General features: G+C 50.9%; 1 protein-coding gene and 1 long non-coding RNA gene across 3 annotated transcripts in view; one reads left to right on the top strand and one right to left on the bottom strand.

The window, feature by feature from the left end:
- The window catches only part of LOC114620764, a 25,343-nt gene that overhangs the window by 6,163 nt on the left and 10,094 nt on the right, over positions 1-9,086 (bottom strand). The window lies entirely within an intron of this gene.
- The window catches only part of Pax6 (paired box 6), a 29,154-nt gene continuing 25,128 nt past the window's right edge, over positions 5,061-9,086 (top strand). For both annotated transcript variants that reach the window (XM_028766875.1, XM_028766877.1), the window contains exon 1: positions 5,061-5,212. The gene's annotated coding sequence lies outside the window, so the exon portion shown is untranslated. The remainder of the gene's footprint in view (positions 5,213-9,086) is intronic.

The following is a 9,086-nucleotide window of genomic DNA, read 5'->3' on the forward strand; positions in this document are numbered from 1 at the left end:
GAGAGAGAGAGAGAGAGAGAGAGAGAGAGAGAGAGAGAGAGAGAGAGCACAGACACAGAGAGACACAGAGAGAAGAGCTTGTTGTTTGGGTAGTGAAAGGGGAACACTCAATTTTCTACCTCCAACTCCACACTTGAAGACAAGGGGACAACAGGATTCTGTGTGCCTGATCTGGACAGAAGGCCTTGCCTAGGCAATCTTTCCTCACAGAAGCTTTGCTTCTTTGGGGACAGAGTGGTGAGTCTATGGGCAGGGGGTTGTCTGAGCTACAGAGGAAGCCTCATTACTGCAGATCTCCATTACGCAATCCTGCCCCAGACCAGCCTCAGAGTCTTGAGCCCCTATTGCCCTCCTGGAAGTCCCTGTGCCCAAGCCCTTGGAGCTTGGGGGGGGGGGTCTCCTGTAATCCCAATGTGTTTACCTCAGTGTCCCCTTATCTTATATGTAACAGCAATATATATGTTAATTGAAAACTTCTGAATTTAAAGAGGTTGTGACAAGTTATAATTTGTCCTGTCAATGCCTGGAATCCTTATTTATCTCTTTAGCTTGCCTCCTGCTTGCGCCTGTCAGCTAACAGCTTGCCTGACTCGTTGACTTCCACACTCATGGCACGGAAATGACAAATGTGCTGTTTTATCCGTACAATTTATTTCATTATTGTTGCCAGCACGAAGCATCACAATCAATCATAAGGAAGTCCAGTTGGCAGGTGTCAATCTTGGTGTGTTTTTGTATGTCTCGGTCTATATTTAATCCAATTATAAGGGTCACGGAGTAAGTGCCAGTCCTCTTGTTAGAACTCACATCTTATTTAAGATTTAAAGTAAAAAAGTCAACTCGATCACATAGCCCTTTGAGGGGAAAGGAGGGGTACATTTGAAGCATCCCCATCTCCATTCTTTTCACCTCCTGTCTAAATTATTAAGCCATCCTTTTTTATTAAAGAGTTGCAAGGGATTCAACTTTTATGAGAATTTGTGTGCAAATGAAGGCTCTCCTTATTTTGCTAAAGTAGACACAGCCTTAATGATGAGAGATCTTTCCGCTCATTGCCCATTCAAATACAATTGTAGATCGAAGCCGGCCTTGTCAGGTTGAGAAAAAGTGAATTTCTAACATCCAGGACGTGCCTGTCTACTTTCAGAGAATTGCATCCAATCACCCCCAGGGAATTCAGCTAATGTCTCCATCTCCACCCAGACAAGGGAGAGAAAGAAATCAAACACGGTATGGCAAGCTGACTTCATATGAGAATGTTTAAGAGGGAAAAAAAAAAGACAGTAGAATGTTCTTGAATTGATGACCGCAGAGGTTTTCTTGGTGGGGAGAGCAAACTGGGAGAATTAAGGATTTTCTAAAAGGTTCAGCAGAACTTCTTCCTGAGTGGCGTAACAGCCAGCACCGAGGCAGCTAAGTGAGGCATCTCTTTGTATGAGAGCATGAAAATAATTGACTAGCACAGAATCACAAAATCATATATAATCGAGCCATTATGCAGTCCTTTAGACCAGGGTGAAGAAGTGGCAAATATTATCTTTGCATAAATATCTCCCTGTTTGATGCTTGAATTCACAAAATATTCCTCCCATTTTGATTTGAAGAAAAAAAAATCCTGATAGAACAAGTTTGCTGTTTAAAGGGAGGGTGTGAAGGGCAGGGAGAGAGGAGTAAGAGACCATGCAGTGCCCAGTTAATTTGATTGCTTAAGTGACCTCGGCTTTGGCTGGTTTGTATGGATATCTGAAATGACCTGCAAGGAGACACGGAATCTTTTTCAATCATCTGTGGACATTTCTCTGCCCTTTTACTTTTTGAGATCTTTATGAAACCAGTCTTACGAATTAGCACCCACCCTGGAATGCTAGTCTTTAAAGATAGAACTTGACAGGGTGAACTATTTTTTTTTTTTTTTTTTTTTTGGTTTTTCCAAGACAGGATTTCTCTGTGTAGTCCTGGCTGTCCTGGAACTCACTCTGTAGACCAGGCTGGCCTCGAACTCAGAAATCCACCTGCCTCTGCCTCCCAAGTGCTGGGATTAAAGGCGTGCGCCACCAGTGAATCAATTTTTAAAAGAGATATTTTCAATGAAAAGACAAATGCCCATCCTGTAGTCTAGATCCAGTAGGCGGAGGTCCACCAATCTGGAAAATGCTTTATTTTCATGAAGTAGTTAAAGGAAAGAGCCAGATGCACAGGGAGGGGTGGGTGAGCCAGATGTTCCTTGAATAAGAAATCTTAGCTATAGTTCAAGACTATGCATACCCTCTCCCCTCTCCCCTCCCTCCTTTCCCACCTCTCTGTGTCTCACCCTCCCTAGCTATCTTTTCCCCTCCATCCCTCTTGCCCACCCCCCCTCCCTACTTCCCAGCTCCCTTCAACTAGTTAGAAGGGTTGCTTCAGGATCCCAGGGAGGAATGGAACCTCCACAGACTTTTGGCCACTACCTGCTGGCAATAACTGCTGCCGAGAAACAGAATTTGGGATTGTCCCCAAGTGTAGGAGAATTGCAGTCTAGGCTAGGCTGGGACGAGGAGAAACCTGAAAGAAAAGTTTCTTTCACCCCACCTACAGCCTGCCTCAAGTAGCACTCCCGAGGCTAGTTACAAATTCTCTATCATGCCTCCAAGCTATCCTCGATGCCCCTCTGCCCGGGGCAGTGTGGCCTAGAGGCACTGAGAGTCCAAGAGGGGTAAGGCCATAACCCCAAAGCTATGCACATCTTGGAGGCAAGTCTCAGGCACCGAAGGGAGGCTCCAGCACCGACGCCCTCCCCCAGTACTGAGACTTCTGGTAGGGTCTCTAGAGTTCTGTAAGGTTCATGGCTACCAGGAGAACAAGATTCAGGCCTGTGGCTATGCTTACCAGGTGGCGACCCCAATGCCTCCTCCCTCCCTCCCTCCCTCCCTCCCTCCCTCCCCCCCTCCCCCCCTCCCTCCCCCGCTCCCTCCCTCCCTCCCTCCCTCTCAGCTTTCAGTGTGTGCGGGGGGCAAATAGAGAGCGGCTTTAACGTTGGCCTGGAGCTCCGGAGGGCCAAGGTCTGGCCTCGCCTCCACCACTACCCGTGCTCTCACCCAGCCCTAACGAGCCCTTTATTGACAGACAGATAGATAAGCTGGCGAGGGCTGTGGCGTTTCCAGCTTCACTCTTGAGCACCCTGCTGGGTTGCAGGGATCCGCACAAGCTTAATGGCTCCAAACAAGCTCCGACAGCCCTCGCTGCAGCCTCCGGTCGGAACAAGGGGTGGGTGAAAAACCTGGGACAGACAGAGAAGCTGGGAAAGCCTATCCGAGGCCCAGGGCCCACCAGTCACCCATCCCCCAAGGCAGATGGTGGAATAGATGGAACCGCAAGACGTTTGAGGACATGACTGGAGGAAGTTTTGGCTGGACGCTGGGCGCTTACTGAGAAACTAAGTCTGAGGAGGTGGCAGCGAGGGGTGAAGAAAGTAGAGCAAAGGCTTCAATGCCACTTCCCAAAGTGTCAGGATTCGCGAGACGACTGGACCACTCTAGGATCCAGATCAGGCGACAGTGGTTAGAGGGAGTAGATGTTGGAATGGAGAGAGAAAGAATCGAAGGCTTTTGCAAATAAGAATGTCTCCATTGGGACCTATCCAGCACGTTCCCTTTCCCCTTTTCCACATAGCCAGATCCTCAGGCACGATGCACTCAGCAAGGTGCAAGAAGAAAAGTAAAGGTCTGGCTCAAAGCTGGCCAAATCTGAAGGAGCGGGTCAGCGGGCTGCTGGAGCCGACCTGGGCTTGTTGCAAAGTTCCACACCGGTCCAGGTGTGTTGGGGGGCGGAGCGAGAACCTAGAGAGCCTGCACCCTAGCGCCACTTGCACAAGACTCTCTCCCTTCACCGCCCTCATCCGGCCAAGGAGTGTAGACTCTAGCCCTTGAACCTTCCTCGCGTCCAAGTGCTCCCCTCCTGGTGTACACCCTGGTCCACCCTGATGTCTCACAGAAGTTTCCTGAAGGCAATTCTACGCCCATTCCCTTCCTCGTCCACCATCTCCTCAAGAGTCTCCCGCCCCTTCAGGACCTCACCTCAGTCATTTCCAAAGTCCAGACCCAAAGCAAGCAGAAGAGGGAAGAGAATGAAAGTTGAGAAGCCCTCGAGGGCGAAAGGGCAGGGATGTCGACGCAGGTGTTGGTATCTGTTCCAAGATAGACAGGCTTAGCAAATCTAAGCCGTCTTCGGTTCCACAGAGGGTGTGAAGACCACAGGATCAATAGCCGGGGACCTTGCCCCAATTTCTTCATTCACTCAGCACGAGGAAGGAGAATCTTAACCTTCCAATCTTCCATGTCCCCACTTTTGCCCCTCTAGGCCATAAAGTCAACAGTTAACCCTCAAGTCAAAGATAAATACCATCATCTACATTTTCTACATGAATGGAGCTTTTCAGTTTCACAGGCGAGGGAAGCCGGGCCACTCTGGCTTTGGGGCTTCTCTCAGGAAACCGCCAACAGGCCTAGATTTGGCCCAGTTTGGGAAAGGAGTTTGCTCATTGGCTGCTGGAGCCACAGTCTGTGCCCACCTTGTGACTTGTGGAAGCAAGGGCCAGGTAGGGGTTATCCACTGGGTCGCCTCGTGAAAAGAACTTGCCAGAGGTCCCTTTCGACTCCTCGTGGTCTTCGTCCCCCAGATGAACTGACTCCCTTGAGAACCTAGGGGCAGGCTAGGGGGTTACGTAGAGAGATAACAATCTAGCCTAAGGGCGGGGACCGTGGGATCCGCATGCTGAAGGGCCCCTGAACTCCGCAGGACCTGTTTACTTGGAAGTAGGGGGAGGGGGGCTTAAGCCGAGCCTCAGGGAGTACAATACCAGCCAGAGGCAGGTTGGGCATGAGTAGTAACGGACCAGACCCCGGAAGACTCTTAGGATGGAGCTAGCCAGACTCTGGCTGAAGAGAGGGAGTCTCCCGCCAGGCCAGAGAACTAATCTGCCGAGCTGAACCCAACTCTGGCCGCCGTGACGTCACGCGCGCCCGGCAACCAATGAGGGCAGCGCTGGCGTGGATATTAAGGAAAGTTAGAGCTTGCCGGAGCACCCTTTTTTTCTTATCGTTGACATTTAAACTCTAGGGCAGATCCTCGCGTAGAACCCGGCTGTCAGATCTGCTACTTTCCCCGAGAAGCGGCTGTGAGAAGTGTGGGAACCAGCGCCACCAGGCTCACCTGCCACCCCGCCCTCGGCTCGCAGGTAACCGCTCTGGCTCCAGCCAGAACTCACCTCGCTAGTAGCGGCGCCTCTCTCCGCCGTCCGCAACCTGTGTCTTCAGGTCGTAGAAACCCTCTCCCAGTGGCCCCGGCCTTAATTTTTTTTTTCTTTTAAAAGGAGGCTTACAAAGATGGGAGGGGAGTTACTGGTGGGACAGGAGGAGGGAAATGCCTTTGCGAAGCATGCTGCTTTGTAAAAGTAACAAAACGTTCTGGTCTCAAGAGTAGACTTCCTATCTAGTCCTGAGCTGGGGGTGATGTGGGGGGTGGGAGGGGGTGGCTGTGGTCGCAGTCTAAAGAAATCGCTGAGATCCTAAGAAAAGCAGGCGGTGGGCATGCAGTTTGCAACACGCCTTCCCCGATGCAATTAGCGACATTCGTGCTTGGAGAAGCCACCAAGCCTCGCGCAGAATTCATGGAAGCACCCCGAGGAAGGTCGGGCGACTTGCGACAAAAGTTTCCCCGAGGTTGTGTGTAGATGTGTATTCCATATCGAAGTCAATGTCTTGGGGGTTCGTTTCCCCCCCCGAAACGAGCACAGGACGAAAGAATGCGGCCTTCCAGAGCTGGGCAGCGCGCGCGAAGGCCCCAGCGTGTGATTTGAGCTTCCCTTCGGAAGACCTAATAATTAGCGATTCTCACTGAGCTAGAACACGGGCTCGGGTTACCGGGAACGGGTTACTACCAGCGCGGAGCTCTCTGCCTCGGCGGGAAGCGTGTGGGCTCCAGGGGAACCTGACTGCTGAGAGCCCTGGAGAGAGGCGCCCAGCCATGCTCCGGCTCCAGGAAGGCCAGAACTTTGCCGAAGTGGGTCAGGAAAGCGATTACCCCAAATTTAAACTAAACGGTGTTTCCGCCAGGTTGGAAAATCTCTCAGCCAAGCCCTAAGCTTTATATGAAACGCTCAGGCTGGCTGAGTCCGGGCACAGGAGCAACCCACCGGAAATTTGAGAAGGCCATGTAGCAGGCCTGGTCTGAATCTCGCCCACTCCCACTCGTGCGCCTGGCGCCCTCTCTCTAGACTTGCTGGAGGCACTTGTACAGCTCGTTTGGATCTCAAGGACCTGTGACAGGTGCCCAGGAGTCTAATTCTGAGCAGAGTCCCTTCTCCGCGCCTCATATAGAAACGAGGCCACGGACAAAGTGGCCACCGGGCTGCACACCTTACCTGGACGGGGGTCCCCTTCTCCGTGAGTTCCTTATTCCAGAGCTGAGCCGTGAGCAGTTTGCCCGCTTCGCAATAGGAAGTGGACCTTCTCCTCCAGTCATAAATCAAACCCAGCCATCCTTGGGCCTCCTCCCTCATTAGAGATGTTTATTGGAGATTGTGTTTATTCGGCTGTCACGGCGAGAAAACGCGGTGACATAATTACCTCTGACCAGAGTCCTCGCCCTGCGCCCAGGGCGAGCTAGGGACCTCCTCTGCTGCGGTCTCACTCTGCTGCCCTCCTTGATCAGAGCGCAAATCGGATTGGTGTGTCTACTTTTTTCCCTCAGACTTCGTATCATTTGAATTATTGGAGAACTTAGTATTCAAATTTCTTCAGTGCCCAGGAGTTTATTTATTGTAGACTTCAAAAGGAAAACCAAAGAGAATCCAGCTTCTCGGGGAGAGAAGGAGAGAGGCAAAAAGAGGGAGAGAGAGAGAGAGAGAGAGAGAGAGAGAGAGAGAGAGAGAGAGACTGCATGAGAACTTTCTAGTGCACTGGCAGTGACTCCTGGGCCAGACCCCACTCCTGCCTGAAGTAGTGGCCAGACCTGGAAGGATGAGCGCCAGTGTTTGTGGTATTATTTGTTGCTTCAGTTTTCATTCCTTTTCTTTTCGGAAGGAATCTGGCTTCAGGGCCTTGAGCCTGGGGCTCAGACATTCTCCCAGGTCTCTGATGAAACCCCCGATCTCTGATGAAACAACCAGCACTTAATCCCTCATTGCTCTGTCCCCAACTCCCAACCTCCATAGGTTTTTCCCTGAAGGGGAGGCTTCAAGTCACCATCTGAGAGACTGGGTTAGAAAATGATGAAAAGCGCCAGATTGTTCTCTAATTGAAAAATACATTTTTTTTGGAGGAGTGTTCACTGACAAAGTATCTGGGATTCCAGCTTTTGATCTCTTGCTATTGCTGCCTCTGTTCTCCAGTCACTAATAAAACTCACATTGAGCCCCTTAGTGCCTTGATTAACAGGCAGATTAACTCTTACTGGGGTTGGGAACAGCTTGTCTCAATCAATGTCATTTTAAAAGCCTGTCAGGATGTGCTTAGTTTGGTTCCCGGCTGCTGGAGTGAGCCAGCCCTGACATTTGCTCTCTCTTTCCCAGTCTCAAAATCTTGAGCATCAGGCCTGTATGTTTCTAACTCCTGGACAAAACAAATTGCAGGAGTCAGTCCCTGGCCTTTATACCAGACAGCTGTTTAGACATATTCTATAGAGCAAGGTGACCTTAGCTAGCTTTTCATTTGAAGCTGAACTCTTACTCTTTAGTACAGAGGATAGAGGGAAAGGAGACTTGAAGAGATGTCCCGGGATTGGGGAATGGAAAGAGAACTTTCCTAGACACCCTATCTGTAAAAATCCCCAAATGATGGGATTTCAGAGTGTCCTATGCGTTTGAGACTTTGAATCTAGTTTCTATTTGGACAACTACAGAATAAGGCAGGCTTCTGAGTTAACTCGCCTCCTACAAGAAAGCTCTTTGCTGGACAATGCCGGTTTTAAACATTTTAGGGGTGGGCTGTGAGGGAAATGGGGGAGAAGAGATGCTGCCCAATATGAATAGAAGAGGATCAGACTCGTGAGTGCCCAGATGCACTAACCATTTGACAAGGGCACGGTGGCTTTTTCCAACCAAAGCTACAGCTTGGAGGCACCGCTGGGCGGTTACTCGGCTATCCTCTACCCTCTACTGTACTGTTCAGGGTTTTGGCTAGGCTAGCCGGTGAGCAGTATTCTGGCAGGTTGCTGGGGAAAACAGAGAGAGAAAGCCCCAAGCCAAGGAGGTACCAGGAACTGCTAGGTGGAAGATCTTGGCTTTTTTTGACCCTTTAGTTTGTTTGCCATCCCTGCAATCCATGGAATCCACTCTTCAGGGCCTGCAGATAGAGACACATTTGGGGCTTTGTAAAGTGTCTCGGCTGTTTATTGAGACCTTCTTTCGAAGAAATGAATCCTTGCTCTGCCCAGTGTGCCAGCACCACACCTCAGCTAGGACCATTCGATACGGGAGTTTGGAGGTGTCGGAGCACGGAATGGAATAGTGGTAGTTCTGAGGCTGGGAGGCTAAAGTACGTTCTCCCGAGAGCTGGGCACTTCTTTGCCTCGCCAGGGGCCGCTCTCGGGACAGAGACCTGATGCGGTGGGCACAGGCTGCCAGGGACTGTTGGGAATGAGATTCTAAAGGGGCCTCACTCTTTCGCTTGTATACTGATTAGAGAGGTTCTGAACACCGTCGGGCAAACCTCGATGCCCCCAGCGCCACTCTCTCCACACCAACAGCTTTCAGTTACCAGGCCCCTGCTGGAACATTCTGGCTAGAGGAAAAAGGTCCTCTCACGGGCCAGAGGGTAGAATGGAGGAAAGAGTAGCAAAAGAGTAGTAGTGAGAGGTGGCGGGGTGCGGAGGTGGGTTGAACCTAAAGTGCAGCTTCGCCAGCCTATCTACCCTTGCACTGGAGGCCAAGAAAAATGGGCCTCCGACGTGTTGAAAGCCGCAGTTAAAATGGCGACCGCCTTGCACCTTGGGTTTAGCCTCCCTCCTCCGAGGTCTTATCCCCACAGCAGGTGCTTGGCAGAAAAGAGGATTCACCAAGGACAGGAGAGAGAGAGAGAGAGAGAGAGAGAGAGAGAGAGAGAGAGAGAGAG

This window comes from Grammomys surdaster, unplaced genomic scaffold (assembly GCF_004785775.1).
Source record: "Grammomys surdaster isolate TR1022 unplaced genomic scaffold, NIH_TR_1.0 170, whole genome shotgun sequence".
Lineage (NCBI taxonomy): Eukaryota > Metazoa > Chordata > Mammalia > Rodentia > Muridae > Grammomys > Grammomys surdaster.